General features: G+C 38.3%; 1 protein-coding gene across 10 annotated transcripts in view; it reads left to right on the top strand.

The window, feature by feature from the left end:
- Positions 1-24741, top strand: part of Inpp4b (inositol polyphosphate-4-phosphatase type II B) — a 762101-nt gene that overhangs the window by 288569 nt on the left and 448791 nt on the right. For 7 of the 10 annotated variants that reach the window (XM_052167328.1, XM_052167337.1, XM_052167336.1 and 4 more), the window contains one exon: positions 13516-13555. The exons of the other annotated variants lie outside the window; for them this stretch is intronic. The gene's annotated coding sequence lies outside the window, so the exon portion shown is untranslated. The remainder of the gene's footprint in view (positions 1-13515; positions 13556-24741) is intronic. 10 annotated transcript variants of the gene reach the window in all.

Genomic DNA, 24741 nt, shown 5'->3' with positions numbered 1-24741 from the left:
GCTACATAAGGACTCATCTAATTTATAGGCTTTGCTGCTTCTTTAACAAGACTATGCAACTTTGCAAAGCAAGAGCAAGCAAGTAAGCAAACAACAACAACAACAAAACCCCCAAACCAAACTGTTCTCTTAATGCACAGCTTTGAGATGTCCAGTGCTCTGACACATTGCAGGGCCTCAGTCAACTATGAATTAAAAAAATACTTTAAAGTGCAAAGGATGAGACATACAGCTCATTTCTTGGTAGAAGAACCCAAAATCTGTATGTGTGTGCATGGTTTGTGTGTGTGTGTGTGTGTGTGTGTGTGTGTGTGTGTGTGTGTGAGAGAGAGAGAGAGAGAGAGAGACAGAGACAGAGACAGAGACAGAGACAGAGATAGAGACAGAGTGAAAGAGAGACACAGAGAGAGAATAAGCAGAAGGAGGAGGAAGAAGGAGGAGATTATGATGTAAGTGAGAAAAGATTTAAAAATAACTTATATTCTAGGAAAATCACCCCTTGTGAGAGCATTTGCACTTTCCTTCATAAAGAAGATAAAGAAGACATGGTTACTCACTGAAGCTGCTTCTTGACAAGTGGACTAATCTCTTGGTGTACTTAGTTTGCCTTCCTGGCGAACTCTCCTCTGTCTCAGCACTGTGCACTCTGAGATGGGAGATCCTGACCAGAGACTTTTATTTAGTGCTTTACTCCAAGTGCTAACTTGGAGAAGCAATGGCCTTATTTGAGTGACATAATTTATAGGTCTCAGCTTTGTTGATCCTGGAAAAGAAGGGAATAGGAGAATTTTTAACCAGAGTTGATCACCATGGTGTTGCTTTGGTTTAGATTAGTCACTTATCCCTTGGGACCCGCTGTCTTCTCATTTTCAAAAAGGGCAGCTATTTTTGAAAGTGAAAACTCACCCTGCTTCTCTAATAGGTCAGTGCTGCCATATTTTATACGATCTTTTCCTCCTGGTCTTGAATACCTGGCTAATGTACTTTTTTACTGCCTTAAAAACTAAAGGTCTAAGTGACTCTTCAGCTTTCTAGAATTTGTTTGTTCTGAAACCTCAGAGAACCCTGGGACAAACTTATAGATGCTTACCCAGAACTAAATAAGATTCATTGGTCTATGGCCCCAGGTTTCCAGTCTCATCATCGACAACTGTTAGATCTGATTCATCCCCTGAAGATCACTAGATCTTCATGACACTCACCTGAATACCCTAAAAGTGATCTTTTCCTGAGCCAGGTTCAAATTCACATAATTGAGAGCTTCTATTACCCTGGCACTAATGAACAAGGTAGCTGTATATCACAAGACTTGTGCACCGTGAAGCCTGGCATCATTCCAGGAGGAAATAGGTGGTGGTGGTGGTGGTGGTGGTGGTGGTGGTGGTAGAAGAGTCTAGAGACATAGCCAGGGAACTTGTGGTGGTTGATGGCTTACAGGGGAAAAGAGTCATTTTCTTCAAGGATGTGACCCCTGGTAAGATAACCACATGCCAGTGGATTGCCCTTCCTCCATGAGTATATAGGAACCAAATTGGGATCTGTAGGCTCTATAAAACAAAGAGGATACTGAACTTTAGGAGGGACCCAGGGTGGAGGATAGATCTGAGAGGAGTTAGGGAGAAGGGAGATGTTAATAAAAAAGTTAATAAAAGCATTATATTAGAAGAAACACCCATTCCGTTGTGTTGGTTCTCAAAACACTATATAAGAGTGGAAAAAAAAACCTTACAGTTATCTCATCAGGGGAATTCATTCATGCCACTGCCCATGGGGATATGCCTGTAACTGTCCTGGCAAGAGTAATGATAGTCTAAAGAAGGACACTTAAGTTCTTCCCTTGACCTATTAGACTGTTAAAACAATAGTCCTGAGGAATTGGAATTTCCTCAGGAAACTTGTGTTGGGGAAGGGGAAAAGTTTAAGGTCTGACGCCAGCCAGAGGAGGGAGTTGGGTCCCATGAAGGAGCCACATATTCCTGTCTGTTTACTTGTCAGAGAAGCTGGAGCAACAAAATGACTCGGTGGGATGGGCAGGACCACAGCGTGACCACGACAAGGCAGATCCCTTGCTTTCTAAGTCTGAGTCTGAATATCAGTGTGCCAAGTCATAGTTCACTGGAGGCTTTAGTTTGTTAATCCTCTTAGTATGACCACAGTGAAAAATACCTTTTATCTGCTTTCCACTCAAATTTTTCTTTAATTGGGTATTAGTGGTGGTATCTCTGCCAAGCTTGTTGGGACTTTGAAAGTTCCAGCTCTGTGTCTAAAAACTTCATTAGCATTTTCAATGCCCATTGCTTGATGACATTTGGTTCCTATCCCCCCCTCTTCGATTTACGTTTGTTCCTGCAACTCCAGCATTTGATCAGATCCCTTGACTGGAGGCCAGTTAAGACATTTTAGATAACTCAGCTGAGTTATATGAGCACTCCCAGAACCTACCTGTCCTCATCAGTCACTTTATGACTCTCTTGGGCTCCTGGACCCACATCTACTCAGAGTGCATTACTCTAGGGAAGAGAGGTTATTATCAGCAGTAGGGAGTAAGGACTGCACTCAACAGGGAGAGGAGAAAACAATGTGGAAAGCAAGCAGAAGGACTATGGAGAAGCAGAGGGCGAGGGACTCAGCCATGTGGGTTAATAGGAAGGACTCTATATTCAAATGGGGAGGTCCAGATATGCCACTGCCATCTCTCCAACATGTCACAGCTCTCCTCCCTTGACATTCATGCTCTCATCCAGACCTGCAGAGGTTGGACAAGCACTCCAGTCCATCTGAAATGTAGCATTCTGTAACTCTCAGGGCATCAGAGAATAGACATTTTTGAAGGTATCAGATAAATGCTTTCATTACTGTATAGTATCATAATTAATATTCATAGTGATGACTTTGGGTCATCACGGAAAGTTGCATTATGCCCAGTGTGCTTTTAAGGAAGGCCTCATAAAGTTTAATACATTCTAGAATGATTTTATGTCAGAACGTTAAACAAATGTGCCTATCTCTGCACTTATGTGTGTGCACATATTATATTTGGTACTTAAGACAGCCCTTCTGATAGTCTGCAAACGTGCCATTTTGAATGACTTATACCTGAAGGATGCTATAGTGCTCTATTGTGAGTGCATTTACAGAGTACCCAGTCAAAGTGATTGCTTTATACCGATGCTCTTTTCAGTATTAGAGAAATGTCCCACATTACACGTGACAAATGATATTGTGGAAGAAATTAAGTTTGCATCTTAACTATGAGTGCTATATTTTTAGACATTTTATCATCTTGGTGTATAACGTCTTCTGTAGGATAGGTACCTGACTTAACTTTCTCTTCTAATTTATATATTAATCTTATTATTTGTATTCTAGGAAATCTTTTCTTCTGATGGCCTCTTTATATTCTGCTTGGATATTTATATTATTTTAAATCTTTAGCTAGGGCTCTACTACTGACAGAGAAGACTAAATCACTTGGGTCATTGCTAAGAATTTCTACACATATGTATTCATGACAGTGACTCTTGTTGTTTGGCCTAAAATATAGATCAGTGGCAAGAGGTACTGAGAAAGATGAGTCTCTACCATTTAAATATTCAAAGTAATGTCTCCAGCGCCATTGTATTGCAGAGAATTCTGAGATATTGCGTACAATGTTAAGTTATTTATTTGGGCTTCTTTCTGGGGAAACCACTGATCAGAACTGCGTCCACCTCAAATATCTCTTCTGGCAATCATTAGCTTCCAATTTTCTCCAAGAATAAGGAAGATCTCCTCCCAATATTTAAGAGTTCAGCCTCCTACATAAACACGACGGTACAAATGAACAAAGTTATATTGCTGCCCACTGAATATAAATGCTTAGGTGATTTCTTACTACAGAGACTTCTATCATCTTAGTCTCAAGATGATAGACATGATATCACAGGTTCTGAAATATTTTCTAACGTATTTTCCCCCAAATAAGGAAACACAGCAGAGTAGAAAGTAAGGATTGTTTTTATTATAGTTTAAATTCACAGAGATGATCATTTCCTTTCAGGAAATGTGGGAACAGTATTTCTTCTGCCATCAGAGTTTGAGCTGTACTTGGGACACTGTCCCTAGCCAAGCCACTTGCCCTTCACGCTCTTTCATTTTCCTGAGGAAGACAAAGGGTTCTACACAGTGTATGCTGATGACCCACACGGTGCTCACTGTCTCCAGTTCTAGTGTTCCACTGGATAAAGACAACTTTTCTTTTGCCAAATGTTGTTAATTAGGTCGCAGAAAATTAGTACAGAGATTTGGAGCCTATAATGAGTACTTACTGTTTAACTGTTGCCCAGGGAACTCTGTAAGCACTTGGGGATGCAGAGGCTAACACATCCTTCACTGTCTGAGAGAGCCCAGAGCGTGGGAAAAGATTTAGGGCAGAGTGTTCTTTAGTCAGATGTTTTATTAAGAAGGCTAGGTAAGATCTTCTAGGAATTCTAAGACATGCTGTTTACACACAAAACCACAGTTGGGGTAAGCCTTCTAAAAGTGTAGACCACAACTGTTAAACAGTCTGTGGGCTTGTATACTGTTTTATTGCCTCCGACATGCCGAAAAAGCACTGGGAGCACTGGGTGAAGGAAGCAATAACTGAATTACTCAGCATTGCTATGTAACAAAAGTATGTTAGAAGAGATCTGAATGACGTGAATATTCCAAACACCAAGTCAACCAAAATAGCATAAGCCAAGATTATGACAGTATCATCATTTGGAAAAAAACTATTGTTTACATAAGTATAATAAAATCATAGGCAATTTCCATGTTGCTTATATTTGTCTGAGCTTCTTAATACTTATAAAAATGCATTATTTTTATAAACTCCAAAATGAATTGCAGAGAGAATTCATCTTCCTCTTGCTTGTTTCTTTTATAGCCTCAGGAGTGTATTTTGTTCAAGTGCCTTCCTTTTGAATCCTATAGCCTTTTTAGTTAAATCAACAAAAGATATCAAGACCGTGAAATATTGTTTTATGGTCTCATATTCATAGTGAGAATTATTGTTAAGCAACTTTTTAAGCACTTCTCTCTTTAATATCCAACTTGATTCATGAAATAATTTTATCTGGTTCTGATAATTATTTTTACTAATTCTACATAGCATATCAGGACAGATACTGTGTGGTTCTGACATGTGACTCTCTGGGTTGCATAAGAATCCTAGGTCCCTCAGCATGAAATAACCACTACTATAAGCACTCTACCAGTGAGATTTAATCTTTCTACTAAAACATTTAAAGCTAAAATAAATTAACTTATTTAGAAAGGTGAATGTCTCTGCTTCTTTCCATGAATTCTGCATAGTGATATAAAGGAAAGTTCTCTATAGGAGCCACAAGGTGACTGATTATCTAACTGTTCACTCTAGTGTTTGGGGTTAGAATAGAATCTCTGGGTAGACTAATAATCCTCGTTGGATTTTTATTTTTCAGGTATTACAGATAATTGAGAATTTTTTATCTGGATCTCTTGTAACTTAGTACACTGTCTGTACTATGCCTGTTACTTTCTCAATACCTACCTCATGGGATATATGAGAACATTTTATAAGCTCTTCCTACAAAGTGCCTAGGAAAATGTTTTACATAAGCAAAGTAATGTAACCTGCATAGTGAATGTTAACTCTTGTTATTTTTAAGGATAAAATTCTTAGGCAACGATTGTATTGCATCTTTACATCATTCTGTCTAAAAATAATGCAGATAATCTTTTGCATAGCACACTTTATTCTACTGTTTCACACTCATTCGCCTTTTTGGCATGAGTGAAAATAGACACACACAACTATTTAATTATATTTCTTTACTATATAACAAGACTTGGTAACTTATTCAAATTCTGTATTTGTATACACAATACTAGGCAAGTACAATTCTTAGAAAGGAACTTTATGATTCAGGAGGTTTATTGTTTCCTAGTGTACATGTAAAATAGATTTAGTAGAAGTTTTCCCTACTTTACTGGTTAAAAACCTGAACAGGTCAATTACTCCTGGTTAATATAAAGACTTACAGTCACTGTCTGCACAAAATAGACCATCTCAACTCAGAAAATAGGTTGTGTGTCATGTCTAATCCAGTAGACAACACTCAGTGTTCATTCTTTCCTTTATCCTGGAAGCTATGGCTTCCAGCCTAACCAGAGGGTAAACAGGGCATCAGGGGAGGACTGTAAGTCCATGATGGTCTTTCTTGAGAGATTCATTATATAGTGCCGGGGGGGGGGGTGGGGAGAGAGAGAGAGAGAGAGAGAGAGAGAGAGAGAGAGAGAGAGAGAGAGAGAGAGAGAGAGAGAGAGAGAGAGTTTTTATGTTGGGGATTGAACCAGTGGCTTCCACATTTGATGTAAGCTTTCTACACAGAGTTACATGCTTGCTACAGTTCCGGATTCTTGACTAATGGCCACCCCTGAACCCCCGGGAAAGCATTCTTCCTACCCAGCTGCATCGATTAGCATGTGTAGCCTGTGATGGCCCCTTCAAGGATCCCCTTCCAGTCTCCCTTATGAGGAACTAAAAGCAAAACTAGGCCAGCTTGCTCTCCCATGGATTCTTACATCCAAGCCACAGGACAGATTCACAAATATATTCTAATAAAGTCCAAGAGCTATGATGATTCTAATATAACAGCAGTACGTCCAACTGAATTACCAGCAGACCTACTCTTGCCATTTTACTCTATGGGCTTTGAGAAATAAATTCTTGCAGCTGCAAGCTTTTCCACCCACACCCCAGGTTCTAAATAACGACTCAGTGGCTTATTTATTTATGAATGCCTAGGCCTTCTGTCAGATGTTCCCCAGCTAGCTTGTAACTTATATTTATCTTATACTATCCTGTGTCAGTCACATGGCCTGTTAGCCTTTCCTAGGTCTTATATTACTAACTTCTTCAGAGTTCAGGTAGGGAATCTTTTTGTGCCTTACTCATCTCTCTTTGTCAGATGTCCTACCATCTATTCTAAACCCTTCCCTATAAGTCATAGGCTTTTTATTGACAGGAGATGTATCCACATAGTACATAAGAGATTATCCCTACAGATTCTGAGCTCCATCAAGGACATACTTTTGTCTGTTATGGAGTTTTCTGTTTCCAAAGAGAATTTTGGCCCTGTGATGGTTTGTATATGATTGGCCTAGGGAGTGACCCTACTTGTTGGAGTAGGTTTGCCACTGTGGGTGTGAGCTTAAGACCCTCACCCTAGCTGCCTGGAAGTCAGTCTTCTATTAGCAGCCTTCAGATGAAGATGTAAAACTCTCAGCTCCTCCTGCACCATATCTGCCTGGATGCTGCCATGTTTCTGCCTTGATGATAATGAACTGAACCTCTGAGCCTGTAAGCCAGCCCCAATTAAATGTTGTCTTTAATAAAACTTGCATTGGTCATGGTGTCTGTTCACAGCAGTAAAACCCTAGCTAAGACAGGCCCAGTTTCCATAAAATTCTGCTGGTCCTGTCTTTTCATACATTTGCAGGGCGAGGTGCCATAGCTGTAAAGTGAGATGCCTTCTGATCTCCTGGGTAAAACTTGCCAAACTCTGATGTCTGTTACCTTTAGCATCCTTAATGTCCTGACTGAAGCATCAAAGTTAAAATATACTTTTAAGAAACAGATAAGACTTCTTATATCATTAAAAGAATTCCTGGACCATTTCAGTGATTTTGTAAAATACATCATCTAGGAGATTTCAAGTTAAATGTATCCCAGGCCACATAAAACCATACACAATTTAGACTTTGGGTAATAGATGAAGATTTAAAGAGGGGGGAAAAAGCCATGCAGTGAAGGAGAACAAACCTCACTGACTGTCATTAGGAGGACAGCTTCTTAAATGCTGACTCTACAATTGGATTCTAAAGTGAAGGGGAAGAAAGACGACTAATTTTACAATGAAGTAAAATGACCTTTTAGCTACACAATTTGAAGTTTCACTAATGGATTTAGCTCCATCAGAAAGGAAAGTTCCATTTCATTTTCTGCCTATTATCTACAAATATAATAGATTATAATGCTAATGGGAAATTAATTGTGTAACAGTGGAAATGAGTTTGCATAAAATTCATTTACTTGAAAATGAGAAGCAATCATATTTACCGAGTCCACAGTTAGCGAAGGCGCAGAAGAGAAAAGAGCATACCTAAGCCACAGTTCTCACACAGTAAGACCTTAAATGCAAGGGGAAGCCGCATTTCTTTAGTGATTGAAACTGAAATTGGAAAATGGAGACAAAAGTAATGTTTTCTCTCAGGATTAGTTCACTTAAATGCAAGGATATTGCAAGTTAATTTGTAAATGCAAGCAACAGTCACTCTAAATCTTGCACATACATTGATTCTTTGAGAAATGGGCTTCTAATTCACATTAATGTAATTTTTAGGCCCTAGAATTACAATATTTCCAGAGGGCTTTTTTCATCAGTGATAATGGAAATAAATTGCTTTGTGCATGTAAATATTCAGGTTTTCCTTTCTCTGAGCATATGTTAACAGTTTGATTATACTACCAAAGCAATAGTTGTTTATTTTGAACAAGGAAGATTTACAGTATTTTCTCATTGTGAAATATTAATTCATTCGGTGCCCTCACGGCAGAGCACACAACATCTTACTTATTCCCAGCAGAACCTGTGGATTAGAAGACAACAACATAGCTGTTGCTGATTTGACAAAATGTTTGGCAGAATCTTATTGCCTGCACTCTCCCCAGTTTAAGAGGAAAATCATCTTTGTATGATTGTAGCAAAAAGCTACAGTTATGGAGCCAAAATCTTTCTCCCTCTCTCAGGGTGGTACACACACACACACATATACAAACGTACACATACATACATATGCATGTATATGATACATATGATATATCTATGTGTAGTGACGTATAATTTAACTATATCACTTCTCTCTTTAGGTGATATTTGTATGTACACTGCCTCATCTTTTCTTTCTCTCTCTGTATAATATATATATATATATATATATATATATATATATATCATGTGTGTGTGTGTGTATCATCTCAAAGAATTAGGGTGAAAGAAAGAAAAGTAAAAAGAAAAATAGCTCTGGACTGAATAAACAATTATAGCAAGCTTGTAGGGTACAAATTTAATATATACATAAATTAATTTTCTACATTATAAGTAAACAATTAAAATTTGACATAAAACACATTACTACTTATATTAGAATGTCCAAAATTAAATCCTTAGGTCTAACTTTTGTGTAACGTGTATGTGAGCAAAATTCTATAAGATATGCATATGAGGAAACTTCTAAAATTCTGATTAATGAATTCTTAAAATAAAAAAATTAGCAACAACAAAAACTCTAGATAACTGGGAAGATATATATATATATGATAAATAATATTTGTATATCTATCTATCTAGGTATCACTTATTTTCAAATGGGTCTGCAAAATTCATTTAACTCTATCAACAAAACAAAACAAAACCTAGCATTTTTGTATTTTTCCCCCCGTGGGTAAAGCTGAGTGTATTTTAAAGTTTCTGTGAAGAAAATGCCAGAAAACTGTGATATAAACCTGCACAACTTGCTATACAACTTGAGTAAAAATTAGAAGTATATTGTCAAAATCATGACCAGTAGGGTAAATGGACCAGAATGAAGAGCTTCAACATGCGCATGCTACACTCAGCTCAACTTGACAAATGAACAAAAGCGAAGCAAGGGAACAAAGACATGCAAAACATAATGCATGATGAGCTAAATAGACACTGGTGAAAAGGACTTACTATCCAACAGGATATAGACCTTACAGCTGTCACAGGGCTGTCTTGCGATGAGTTACAGACTTAAAGGTAAAGTGTGAAACAAAATTACTTTAGAGAAAACCTGAAACTTGGGTTTGACACTGAATATTTTTTATTGATATATTTTTATATACATTTCAAATGATTTCCCCCTTTTCTGGGTCCCCACTCCCCGCAAGTCCCATAAGCCCTCTTCCGTCCCCCTATTCTTCCATCCACCCCTTCCCATTTCCCTGTTCTGGAATTCCCCTATACTCTTGCACTGAGTCTTTCCAGAACCAGGGGCCACTCCTCCATTCTTTTTGGACATCATTTAATTTGTGGATTATGTCCTGGGTATTCAAAGTTTCTAGGCTAATATCCTCTTATCAGTGAGTGCATACCATGATTGATCTTATGAGACTGGGTTACCTCACTTAGTATGATGTTCTCCAGCTCCATCCATTTGTCTAAGAATTTCATGAATTCATTGTTTCTAATGGCTGAATAGTACTCCATTGTGTAAATATACCACATTTTTTGTATCCATTCCTCCGTTGAAGGACACCTAGGTTCTTTCCAGCTTCTGGCTACTACAAATAGGGCTGCTATGAACATAGTTGAGCATGTGTCCTTATTGCATGCTAAAGAATCCTCTGGATATATACCCAGGAGTGGTATAACAGGGTCCTCAGGAAGTGTCATGCCCAGTTTTCTGAGGAACCGCCAGACTGATTTCCAAAGTGGTTGCACCATCTTGCAATCCCACCAGCAGTGAAAGAGTGTTCCTCTTTCTCCACATCCTTGCCAACACCTGCTGTCTCCTGAGTTTTTGACCTTAGCCATTCTGACTGGTGTGAGGTGAAATCTCATGACTTCTGCCTGTTGATCAAGGTTCTCCTGTATTTCTTTAAGTGATTTTTGCATTTCCTCCTTATTGGCTTTTGTATTCTCCTGAATTTCTTTCAATGATTTTTGTGTTTCCCTTGTAAGGGCTTCTAATTTTTGATCCATTTTCTCCTGAATTTCTTTAAGTATGTCCTTCATGTGTTCCTGTACCAGCATCATGACCAGTGATTTTAAATCCAAATCTTGTTTTTCTGGTGTGTTGGGGTATCCAGGACTTGCTAATGTTGGAGAATTGGGTTCAGATGCTGCCATAATGCCTTGGTTTCTGTTCGTAACATTCCTACGTTTGCCTTTAGCCATCTAGTTCTCACAGGTGTTAGATGGTCTTATTGTCACTGGCTGGTGCTTCAACCTACTGTGGATCGTTAAGGTTATTTCTGCAACACTGGATGACTGGGTTTCTTCTGGCACAGATTACTAATAACGCTCCCTTCTTGTTTTGTGCCTTTGGAGCCCTTCTCTGTCTTGCCTCAAGCAATGTTATACTTAGGTTGTCAAGGTTAACCAGGTGTTCTCTGTCTGCTCTATTATGGAGCGAAGATGTTGTGGTGGGGGTCACTCCCCCTGTTGATTCTCACATAGGACACAGGTCCTGCGATGGACTGGCTTGCAGATGAACGGCCTATGTGCTCATTTCCTGAGTGCAGGCAGACCCCTGGCGGTTTGCACCACCAGAAATCTAAAGCTCAGGGTGGTACAGTATCTAGTGGTCCTTTTCTGTCCCTGGCAGGCAGCAAATATGGCTGTGGGGCTTCTCTCCTTCCAAGCTCCCTGGGCAGGACAGGGGCCCCAAACCCCGGTGGGCTGGCAGACAAAGCCCGCCTACATGCTCTTTCTCTTTTCTGCAGTGATCCCTTGTCTTAGGAAGAACACATGTCATATAAATGTTGAGTCTCTTATTCTCTGTATGTACCTAAATAGACAGTACCTGTCTTAGTTAGGGCTACTATTGCTATGATGAAACACCATGATCAATGCATCTTGAGGAGAGAAGGGTTTGTTTGACTTCCATGTCACTATTCACCATGAAAGGAAGTCAAGAAGGAACACAAGCAGGGCAGGAACCTGGAGGCAGGATCTGACGCAGACGTATTGGAGGGGTGCTGCTTCCTGGCTTGCTCATCCTGGCTTGCTCCTCATGCTTTCCTGTAGAATCCAGGAAAATCATCCCAAGTATGATGAAATCCATAACGGGCTGGGCCTCCCCCTTCAGTTTACTTTGTATTGTGCAGGGAAAATAATATAAAAGTTGTTTTTGTTTTGATTTTTTTTCAATACATAAGTAGAAGAAAGCCATGCTTAAATAGAAAAATTATTTTATTGAAGTAATTCTGGATAAATGTTTTTATTTCTGTAACCCTCATTCCCTTGTCTACAATACAAAAATAAAATAAAATAAAATAAAATAATTAAATTAAATTAAATTAAAAAAGCACGATTCCTTTAAGGGATGTTACAGTTTCAACTGAGCTATTTGCCACAGTGCAATTTAGACATTTCCCAGTTTTCATAAGAAAACTGTTCTTGTTTGATACAAAATTGTCTCACAGGTTCATGTATTTAATACTTGATTCCCTGCTGTTAACTTTATTTTGGGAGACAGTGGAAAATGTAGGGAATGGGACTCAGCTGGAATGCATAGATTTCTGGAATGTGCTTCTGAAGGGAGTGTGTGTTCTTGATCCTTGGTCTCTCCTCCACTGGCCATTTATTAGTGGTTGTTTAGAGGTTAACAAATTTGCTACACTATGATGCTCTGCCTCAGTGAGTCCCAGAGTTGAGTCATCAAAATTTAACTCTCGGGAACTGTAATCCAAAATAAACCCTTCTTTCTTGAAACTGCTTTTCTCAGCTATTTGGTCAAAATGATGTAATGCTAAAGGACACAAGATCCTTTAATTTAGATAGTATTGAAGATGTGCCATATTTTCTTCAACTATCATATGCAAGGCATCTTTTCATAGCATCACTAAGGCATTAGGGATTTTCTTGTTATAAGCATTAAAGCAAGTGAATGTGTGTTTGCTTGAAAGCTTATGGCTCGAAGAATTCCAGGTATTCTAGAGAGAATACCTGGAATCAAAACTTTTTTGATATGAATATATACTCAGAAATATGTACTTCTGATGAATTCTCTAGATCATAGATAAAACGTCAACATTATTTTTTGTGGATTTCTGTCATAGAATTGTCAATAGATTATTTCTAATGAATTCCCCATTTTTAAAAACACTCCAGATTGTTGGCTGTCCTTCATGCCATGTGGGTTTAACCAATTTAGCAGTGGGTGTTGAATGCATTCAGTGTTTAAAAAATAATGTTCAAAAAAGAGGAGTATCGCACGCCACTTACATAAGGGCTGAGTGGATGATTAGCAATCAAGACCACGCTGTGCTATTTGCCTCCTGTCTTGTAAAGGTCATGTGCCACGAACAGTTCTGTTTTGCTAAATATTCAGGTTCAGATGAGAATTGTGTTGTTTTGATTTCATTTAAAGTATACAGAAAAATATTCCAGTGTGGTTTAAAGTTGACAGAAGGATATAAAAATGATACATTTTCTTAAGAATGGTTCCATCTTAAACTTGCACCTAGTTCAGTGTATCATGCTATTTTATTCAAAGTTTGTAGGTAAATTACGAAATAATTTTAAGTATTTGTTTGGAGTTATTTTGAAGCTATTTGGAATCAGTTCTTCCATTAGGTAGCTGCTTTTGTCCCCTACTGCATTTTGAGTGTATAGCTAGTTCCTAAGAGGTTTGGTATGCTCTTTCCCCCATGCCTGCTTCTCTCTTCTTTACACTGATATTTTTTTCTTTTGTTCACAGGAGTAGCATCTTATATGTAGTTCTTCAGTCTCTGTACAAAGTGAGTACATTGGATTTCCTTTAATGACCCTATACACTGCTCTCTCAGTGTGATAAGAACCTCTTTCTCCTGTTGCCCATTGCCATCCCCTTCAGAAATATATATATATATATATATATATATATATATATATATATATATATCCTCAGTGGTGACTCAGAACTCACCAATTTTAGTAAAAAATTCTACTTGAATTTTCCCTAACAAGCTATGGACTACACTCATTTTTCTGATATTTAAGTGTTATTGACTTGATCATTTCTTGTAAAAGCTTTGAAAATATTAGTCAAAATGGTAGTGTTGTTACTTACATTGTAATATGGCCTCTATGCTACTTTTCAGTGGTCCCTGGTTACAAGATAGAGTCAGTGAGTGAGGATATTGAGCATGAGACGTACCCAACGTTAGTAATCACTACTCTGTCAAAAGTTGATCACAGTTGTTAAGTACATGAAGTTTAGTCCACCCCTGCAGTAAATTTCTATAAAATGTGGGGATTACAGGTGGAGCAGTACAAATCACAACTACTGAATACATAGTGTGCTGAGTGGAGACTGAATACACTCAACATAGATGTCTAAGGCTGTGTGTGTGTGTGTGTGTGTGTGTTTGTCTGTGTGCTTGTGTGGGTATGTGTGTTATATATGCAATTCAATCATCTTTCTACTTTTTGTTGATAAGCATAACTAAATTCAAATAGCAGCAAAATTCCCATGCTCTTAAAGAGTCATTTCAATCCTGGGCAAGGGACAATGTCCACAGCTTTAAATTGCACATTAAACAAGGTCTAGTTTCATTTCTGTATCTGGGATAAGACACTCTGACCAAAAGCAACTTAGTAGGTAAAGGCCTCTATCTGATTTATATTGTCAGGTCATAGTCCATCACTGCGGAAAGTCCAGGCAGGAAATTGAAGTCAAGCCTACTTTCTATTTTATGCAGTGTTTCTCTGGACTAGATAACTAACTCACATCTGAGTGAGTACAGCAGAAACTTTGGAGGAAAGTTGCTTCCTGACTCATGGAGACTCATACTCACCTGGCTTCCTCATATAGCTCAGGACCTCTTGTCCAGAAAACTGTAGCATCCACAGAGGCTGGGTCTACTATCACCAGTTAGCAACCAAGACAATCTGCCACCCACATGGCCACAGGCCAATTTGGTCTAGGGAATTCCCCAGCTGTGTTTCTCTTCTGAGAACTCTAGTATGTGTGAAGTTGACAGTTGAAGCTAGGATAAGCAGTAACTTGGTTTCAATAAAACTATGTTTAGTTAAATGATAATGGTCACTAACATGTTTTTTGGGGATTTTATTATAGATATTTTATTATTATTATATATTTTTATTTTCTATATTTTTTGTTTACATTCCAAATGATTTCCCCATTCCCAGTTCCCCCCTCCCCATATGTCCCATAAACCTTCTTCTCTCCACCCATTCTCCAATCACCTCTCTCCTTTTTCTCTGTCCTGGTACTCCCCTCCAATGCTAGATCAAGCCTTTCCAGGATCAGGACCCTCTCCTTGCTTCATCATGGGAGTCATTTTTTATGCTAATTGTGCCTTGGGTATTCAGAGCATCTGGACAAATTAATTCATGAAATTTTTAGGAAAATGGTTGGATCTGGAAAATATCATCCTAAGTGAGGTAACCCAATCACAAAAGAATACACATGGAATGCAATCTCTGATAAGTGATCACTAACATTTAAGATAGTTAATGATGCTGTAAATAGATTATTTTAAGTACATCAATTCTTTGTTTCAGTGTCATGTTGTTTAAGACACTAAGTCTGAATGCCATACAGACTATGAACATGAGGTTTGAATCTAAGAATAACATTTTTAGAATTAGAATAAAATAGACCTTTTGCTTCCTTAACATCACCAGAGGATGCATACACAAACTACAAATGAGGAAATCCCTGCTCTGAGGCACTTGGTCAATAAAAGAAATGTTTGAAATCAAGTCATTGCTCATTTCTAAGTCAGTGGATAAGTAATGTTGGACTGTCTGCTGTCTGGCAACAACACAGCTTTGATTGCTAAATAACAGATAGGAGGACAAATGTAATACGAAGTTAGCCTTCCAAATTTCATGAAAAACAACAAAAATAAAAACATATGAAAAGGAAAGAACAGAATTATTGGTTTTGAAAAAATACTCTTACTCAAAACAAACTATTTATTATATTGTATGTTAAGTTTTATTTTAGGCCTTACATAGAAAAACAAAATCAAGGAAGATGAAGTTTCATACATCCAAAGCCACATATAATATTATTTATGTACTGAGTCATTCCTAAGGTTAGGCAGAAATATTTATGATTTTGGCTAAGTTTTGAAGGAGATACAATAAATTTTTAGATAAAGGAGCAACTATGGAAACAAAATAAAATATTTTCAAAATTAAAGGTGAGCAATGATATTATGTATTTTGGAAAAAAGCATATTTATTGAAGGGATTTTTTTTATAAACCTTTGTAGAGAGTAGAGTTACCAAGACTTGCTATGTCCCATGACTCTTTTTCCTTGGAGCCAGAGATCAGTGGGCAAGTTGTCTCTTCTCATCAGTGAGGACCTTGCTTTGTTAGATGTTGTCTCTTCTCATCAGTGAGGACCTTGCTTTGTTAGATGTTGTCTTTTCTCATCAGTGACCTTGCTTTGTTAGATGTTGTCTCTTCTCATCAGGGAGGACCTTGCTTTGTTAGCCACCTTGCTACTTGTGTTATTTTTTACTGTTCTCATGGTTTTCCAAAACCATAAGAAATGTAGTAATATTTACTCTGCAAAACGATATTTGTAATGATATTCAATTCACACAATGACAAATACAGGATCAGAGTTTTAGATGTAAGGAGTTGTCTTAGTTAAGGTTTCCATTGCTGTAAAGAGACACCATGACCAAGGAAACGCTTATAAAGGACAATATTTACCAGGGGCTAACTTACAGTATCATGGTGGGAAGTATGGCATCATGCAGGTGGATTTGGTGCTGGAGAAGAAGCTGAGAGGTTTACATCTTGATCCAAAGACAGCCAGAGGAGGACTGACTCTTCCATACTGGGTGTAGCCTAAGCATAGGACCCCAAAGGCCACTCCCACTCCTTCAATGAGGCCACACCTACTTCAACATGGACACACCTTTCAGTAGTGTTTTTATGTGTGGATCAAGAATTCAAACACAAGAGTCTATCAAGGCCAAATCTATTCATACATGCACAGAATACCTTGCGTTTAAAGAGGCAGAAGAATGCCAACTAAAACATGGTGTTTAAAGAACTTGCCCAATTGAAACATATAAAGAGACATATTCTCAGCAAAGGAATAACAGAAAAGCAGTACCAAGCCTTCCAACCTTAGTTATTTTGCAGTGTGGAGTCAAGTTCATTGACAAGAGAAAGCATATTGCTGTCAGTGAACTTCACAGAATTCTGAGTGCTTCTGGGTCCCCGCCTGCGTTCTATGCTGCCTAGAGTCCTTAAGTTCTGAAGGAAGCTCTTTAGTGAAGGGCAGGCAGTAAATGCTTCAGCTTCAGAAGTGCTGGGCACACCACTTCACACGCAGTTGACACTTCTCTTTCTTTGATAAAAGAACGACTTTGTGGCTTAGAAGGAAATAAAATTCTGAATTTTAGAAAGGCAGAAAATGATCATTCAGTCTTTTGTGGGTTTTCAGGTGGTCGATTATGTTTTGAATTAATGGTCATTTATCTTCTTCTTACTTAGAACATTTTCAGCATAAATTTTGATAAGTTAAAATCAGAAAATCTTCTGAAGTAGAAAATGGAAAAAAGAGGGTGTTCAATTATCACAGCATACACAGAAGAGCTAGAATAGCAAATCAGTCAGTATTGTTTAACAAAACATTAAATCTGAGACTTGCTTAGACATCATGAGTAAACACTCCTACAATGGCTTACTTTAATCCTTGTACAGATAATTAGAAATTTGAATTTGTACTATTAATATATTGGTAAATTTACTTCCTCTCAAAAACATGGGCAATTGTCAGATAATTATATAGCTCTAAGACAAATTGGCTCTGTAGAATACTTGCTATGGTGAAGTATAGTCCAAGAGGCAATAAAAAACAGCTTCCTACTGGGCCTCTCATCACCCAGTAATAATCTGCAATGATTATGTGGAAGATATAAGGCATGATGTAGACATGAGTAATTTAAGAAATGAGTGGCTATCCTGTTGGAAAGATTTCAGAGAGAGAGAGAGAGAGAGAGAGAGAGAGAGAGAGGGAAGGAGAATTAGCGTAGAAGTAATGTGTGGGCATGAATGTTAGGGACTTTTTTTTTTAAGAGTTGACAATGGAGGATTAGAGTGTGGGTGACATTTCCACAAGAGAGACCATGATGGGAAAAATAAGAATGACTAAGAGCTGAACTTTGGAAATACCCACACAGGTACTATTTACTAATAGGTAGTAATAACTCCCATACACCAATTTATAGAACCATTACCAGGTGCCAAACAGTTTGTGTGGACTGGCCCATCTAATTTACACAACTCCCAGAGGTAAATATCATTCTTAGGTCTTTATTACAGGCAAATTAACTAACGTATCTCGTTTCTGTTTGAAGATGGCTACATCACAGCCAACCTCTCCATTTGGCAATACAGCCATGTAGTTAGCTTGTAGGTATATACTGTTTCCCAAGAAGAATCTCCAGCCCTGCCATGGAGGACACAGATGGTGATTGCTCAGAGTGGGCATGTTGTTGCCTAAAGAATTCTGTTTCTATTTAAGGAACAGACCAATTGTTGACATTTATTTGGAAGAAAAAAAAAAAAAAAGAAGCAACCCAGATGTCCCCAGCTCCTTGTAGGTGGGCATACTGAATGCTCCCCCCCCCCCCGCTGCTGTTCTAAGTTGTTACTTAGCTAAGGGACATCATCAGAATTCATTTCTGGAAAGTGCAGGGATTCCATTGACTCACAACTGACTTGAGAGGTGCCCAGAGTTTGGCATGCTGAATGGATTCTGCATAAGTGTTGCCATGTGTGCATTCCCGCAAAATGATGATGTTCTCTTGATAATGTATGATAATTAATTCTCTTTTAGACGTGAGGAGTAAAAATGCTACAAAATTAACTCCTCTTTCTCCAGAGTTATTTTTTTTTTAAGCACAAGTGATATTGTTTCTGTTCGAAAGTAAATTGTTCTGTAGCTTTGGAAAAGGCTACAACAAATGCTCTGTTTACTCCTGTAATATTTTTAAGACATGCATGCAGATGTCCTTTAAAAGAAATTTAAGAGTTGTGGAAAGTAAGGAATTTCAGTAACTTGAAACCTGATAACATTTTGCAGTTTGCTGTATGTATGTTTCTTATATTTGACTTCAACTGCTCATTTTATGTGTGCTCCTGAACATAAAACTCTGAAATGATTAATTTCTAAGACATAAATGGGAGCTGAAGAGATGATTTAGTAATTGAGACCATGTTGATCTAGTAGAGGCTCAGTTTCCAGCACCCACATGGCAGCTCACAACCACTTGTAACTCTAGTCTAGGGGTTCAGACACCCTCTTCTGGCCTCTGTAGCCATGACACTCATCTGATATATAGCCACACTTGCAGGGAAAACACTCATGCACATAAAATAAAAAAAAAAAAACACCATTAAAAAACATTCATCTCAAAGATCTGGAGTCAGTAGAGTCTAGTATCAAAATACTACCATTTGTGCCTGCTGACCCCAAAGTCCTTTTAGAGGGATGCAATAACAATTCGTGAATTTATCACCTATAAAATATCACACACATTTTTCAATGTTGTTTGTTGTACTTGGGTCAAAGATTTAACTTAATTTTGAGGGGACACTATCATTCTAACCATAGGAACATTATAGAAGAGAATTTGAGAATATTTTCAGTGACCTTAAATAGCAAACATGTGTTATTAAAGATGAGCTAGGTAAAGCTAAGCAATAAAAACTTTGGCTGGAGAACAACTCAGTGGATACAATGTTTGCTGCACAAGAGTGAAAACTCAAGTTGAGTCCCTACAAGCCATGTAGAAGCTTGACACAGAAGCTCACTGTATAACCACAGTGTTCCTATGAGGAGATGGGAGGAAGGAAGGGGCAGTAGAATCCCTGGAAGCTTTCAGATCTGCTAGTCCAGAATTATCAATGGCAACAAGCAAAAGAGACATCTTCCAAGCAATGTGGAAGGTAGATGGTAAGGACCTCTACTATGACAAGTTATCCTCTGACATATGAATGACATGGGCAACATTTAGATACACACACGTGTGCCTACATTTAGATACACACACACACACAACCTGAGAGACAGAGACAGAGAGAGACAGAGATGGAGGAAGAAACAGAAAGAGATGGACACACACAGAGAAAGAGAGAGAGACAGAAGAACAGAGACAGAGATAGAGAGAAATTGATAAGCAGAAGTAAATCACTTCAACTTTTAAATGTTTAAATAGACAAACATATTTCTTAGAAGGAAAAAAATCCCAAATGAGTTCATTGGAGTTCTTACCCATGGACTTCAATATGAAGATCCCAGATTGAGATATTTCTATCACATGTAGGAATGCAAATGCAGCAGCAGTGAGGTGGGACCTAGCAAATTTGGATTAACTGTGAAGAGCATTTACTCAAAAGCATCCATCAGTTTAACTCAGATTCCATTAACTAAAGCCAGCTTATGACCTACCATTCTAGTATTGTAATCCTACTATGTACTCAAAGGGGAAAATACCAGTATTTGGCGCTATTGTGGCTAAATTCTTATAAGGACAGCATTTCATTGGCTTAGGTAACTTTTAAATACTTTTGGTGTTACCTAGCAGAAGAGGAAGCAAAATTTACTTAGGCTTATGATTTTAATCCATCATTATGGGTAGATTCAGTTCATGCAGTAAGCATGTGTGCGGGGGCTGTTTACTTCATCACAGGCCGGGAAGCATTCAGGTCAGTGTTAACCAGAATCCAGGAACAAATTTCAAAGCCTGAGTCTATAGACCTTCTACCAGTTGGGTTTCAGTCCCTAAGGCTCCATGGCCACCAAACAGTCCCAGTGGCTTGGGAGGAAGCCTTCAAGACATGAGCCTGTGGGAGCCTAACAGAGCAGATGTTAGGATGATCTTTTAATGACACTTTTTCCTTGTTTCACCTAACTTATTACCAAAACTCAAGATCATTTCTCATTCTAGTTTTATAAAGTATGATATGTTGACTGGAAAGAGTGGCCAAGACAATTGTCCATCCATCCTTGTTAAAAATACAGCAACACTTGGCTTCAAAGAGATTGGTTGAGGCTATTTAGATGGTCAAGATCAACATTATTCCTAACATTTGATCATTCTTCTGAAATACTTGTGGACATTTCATTTGCATTTCTTAGACATGTAAACCAATGTTACACACTATATAGAACTGGAAAGTAAAGGTCAGGTGAAAAACTGTCTCGCTAGAATAAGCTACACATTCTTAAAAGCTACCATGAGGGCTACAGAGTTAGCTCAGAGATTAAGACTCTTTCTGCACTGCTCTTTCAGACAAACTGGGTTCAGTCCCAAAGCACATGTCAGATGACCCATGCCTGCTTGTAACTCTGTCCCAGTAGTTTCCAGGGCTTCCTCGGGCCAGTGCCCACAGCTGTACTCAAGTGAGCATCCCCATCAAACCTATATACATGATTAAGAATAAACTAAGTTTTAAAATTATTTCTTTTATTTTTCTTTTTAATTATATTCCCTTATTTAACATTTTAAATTTAAATATATTTTAACTGTATTCTTCCCTTCCCAGTGCCTTGCATGTCCCTCTCCTCCCTACTCACCCAACTTCAATTTTTCTCTCAAAAACAAACAGACAATCAAGAACCCAATGCAACAACAAAACCCTCCAAAACCAACAAAACTATATAAAATAACACCAAGACAGAAAAAGTACACCAAATTGTAAACAAATAAAAGCACAAAATAAAACTGTAGTCCATTTTATGGTGGGCCCGTCCTAGAGTTGTTCATATATCCAGAGTCATTCCATTGTAAACAACTAATTTTCCCCCTCCTAGCAAGTAAAAATGACAGTTCAGTTATTTACTTTACCCTAGTGTCTATGCCCTTCCTTCTTTTCTTCCTTCCTTCCTTCCTTCCTTCCTTCCTTCCTTCCTTCCTTCCTTCCTTCCTTTCTCTTTCTTTTTATATTCATTAATTTTTAAAAATATACCAAAATAGAATATAATAAAACTATAACATAGAAGTTCAACAAAGACAAATCAACAGAAAAAGAAAAGAGCCCTAAAGAAAGCACAAATATATTTTGATCATATTCTTCCAAGTCCTTCCAGTACAGAGGAAAAAAGACCCACTTATTTGCAAACTCAAAAATCTGATTAAACACTTAAGTCAAAGCCATGCCTAGTAAAGACCCATGAAGGCCCTCTGCATGCTTCTTCAGACTCTGTGAGCTCATTAATTGACATTTTACACACACACACACACACACACACACACACACACACACTCACACATACACACACAGACACACACACACACACATTCCTGACTAGAACATGATTATCTTGTATAATTTCACTTGTGGTATTAAATCACTAATCAATGAATTCTTCCTTTTTCCCCCCCTTTTTTTAATTTATTGATATATTTATTTACATTTCAAATGATTTCCCCTTTTCTGGACCCCCACTCCCCGAAAGTCCCATCGGAAGACTATTTCTTCTACTCTTAGTATGACCTAGTTGCATATAGTTTATGTGTATGTGTGTATATGTGTATGTGTGTGTGCATGCATATGTGTATGCATGTACATGTGCATATGCATGTGTGTGTAGGGTTGAAGTCTTGTGATCTTCCCTGTCTTCTTTGACATGTTTATTGTTTTGTCCTTGTTCAGTTCCCTTCAGCTATTAGTCAGTTATTTAGTTATTGGGCAGTTGTGTGGGTGAGACTGTAGGTATAGCTTCTGACATTGCAATGAGAAATGATGTCTTAACAAACTCCCTGATCCTCTAGCTCTTACAGTCTTTCAGGCCCCTCTTCTGCAATGATCCTTGAGCCTTACGTGTCAAAGTGTTTGTAAATGTGTCTACTGGAAGTGGTCTCTATAACTCTGCATTTTGATTGGCTTTTCTATAAGAGTTTTAGTACAAAGAGAAGTTTCCTTGATGAGGGGTTACATCTACACTTACCTGGGTATAAAAGGGCAAATATTTAGTCAGAGATTTTGCTGATTTAGTAAATTGGTGGTTTTTAAGTAAAGAGTTAATGTCTTTTGTGGGTTGTTTAAGTTTGCTACCGCACAGTAGGAACTTTGGATTTTCTTTCCAAGTGAGTGAGATCAAACTCAATTTTGATAAGATAGGATATGTTCAGATTCGATTTTAGACATTGACTTCCAAAGATAAAGAGAAAATGGCAAATCACTCTTCAGACTTGTAGTTTTAGGCACCACAGTACTGGGATTGTTTTCCAGTTCACTTGTTTAAACTTGGGGCTGCATTTCTGGGATCCCTTTCATTCCCTTCCCATTTTCATTAATTAGTGGCCTCTCAGTCTATTTCTCAGCATTGTGGTTATTGCTGGTAACATGGAACAAATCAAAGTTGCAATGCATTTGGAGCACACAGGAGGCAATCAGGCTGCAGACAAATGACCTCTGAGTAAAATCTAAACATGACCTTCCCAAGCTCATTCTCCCCTAATTATCCATTCCACAGTCACTGAGTAGGATTAGATTTCTAGGTGTTTGCGCATATCTTATATTCTTACTGACAAAGTTTAATATGTTCTATTTTAATGCCTATGCTAAAAAACAACCTTTTATTCTGTTTTGTGAATAATTTATACATACATTTGCTATTCATTAGCTAGTTAGCAAGTGCCTGTAAGCTTGAACTGACAAGGATCCTCTAGTGGAAGCTTGAGGGCCCTTGGATGAGGCAGACAGCTACTCATCAAATCAGCACCTTAGTTTAAAGTTCCCATCTACCAGAGAAGGTCTGGGAGATTGGGGAATACAGCATGGAGCCCTGATCTTGCTACTAAACAGCTTGGAGGTCAGGAAGATGTTTCTCGAAATAAGGTAGAACTATTATAAACCTGGAGATTAAGGACTTAGAAGACACTGGAGTAATGGGTGTCATGTGATGGCCTTGGTGTGAACAACACAAAATTCAGTCCTTAAAGATGGAAAAGTAAGGAATTGCAGCAGGAGATTGTGGAGACAGAGGCTGGCCAGGTGTGTGTTATCACAGGCTTGGCCAGGTGTGTGGTGACAAAGACTGGACAGGTGGATGGTAACACAGGGTTGGCAAGGTGTGTGGTGACACAGGCTGGACAGGTGTGTGTTGTGACACACAAGCTTGCTAAGGTGTGTGCTGACACAGGCTTGGTCAGCTGTGTGGTGACAAAGGCCGGACAGGTGAGTGGTGACAGAGGCTGGACAGGCACTCTGGTGGCACCGGCTATTCAGATGCTCTTATCCTATAAAGAGCTGCACACCCGTGAGAGCTGCTAAGGTCCTATGTCAGATCTGACACCATTGCTCATTTCCATTACTGTGTCTTAGTTGTGTAAAGTAAGGTGCTCTGCTGTGACGTACCGGATATACATGCGCAAAATACACTTTGATCATGATCACACCTCTATTATTTTTCTTATATGATTCCTCTTTTTTCTTTCCCCTCTCTATATTGATAGTATATTTACTATATACTCTATTTTCTTATAATTTTAACTCCTTGCTAACATTCATTTAGACTGGCATCTAAAGAGTAAAAAGTTGATGGAGAAAATAATTAAACAATAGTCTCTATGAGACTGGCTTATTTCAGCTGATATACGGATCCTCAGCCCCATCCATTTTCTGCAAACAACATAATTTCATCCTTTGTGGAGGAGTGAGTCTCTGTTGTCCATATGTACCATGTTCCTTTATGGCTCATCCAGGGGTGGGCACTTAGGCATAGTCCTACTTGGCATAATATACCTTAATATTGGAAACAGCTATGAACAGAGATGTGCAAATATCTCTAGTCTACACTGACTAAAGTTGGCCTGAAGTGATACAGCTGGCTCATATATATGTTGGACTTTGGAATTTCGACTTGAGTATTAGAGGATGGGTCTTACTGCTCTGTGGAGAATGGTCCAAGTTGAGCACAAGTAAACAAGAGGAGGTATA

This window comes from Apodemus sylvaticus, chromosome 21 (genome assembly GCF_947179515.1).
Source record: "Apodemus sylvaticus chromosome 21, mApoSyl1.1, whole genome shotgun sequence".
Taxonomy (NCBI): domain Eukaryota; kingdom Metazoa; phylum Chordata; class Mammalia; order Rodentia; family Muridae; genus Apodemus; species Apodemus sylvaticus.
The sequence above is the reverse complement of the archived record's forward strand: the minus strand, read 5'-3'. Positions and strand labels throughout refer to the sequence as shown.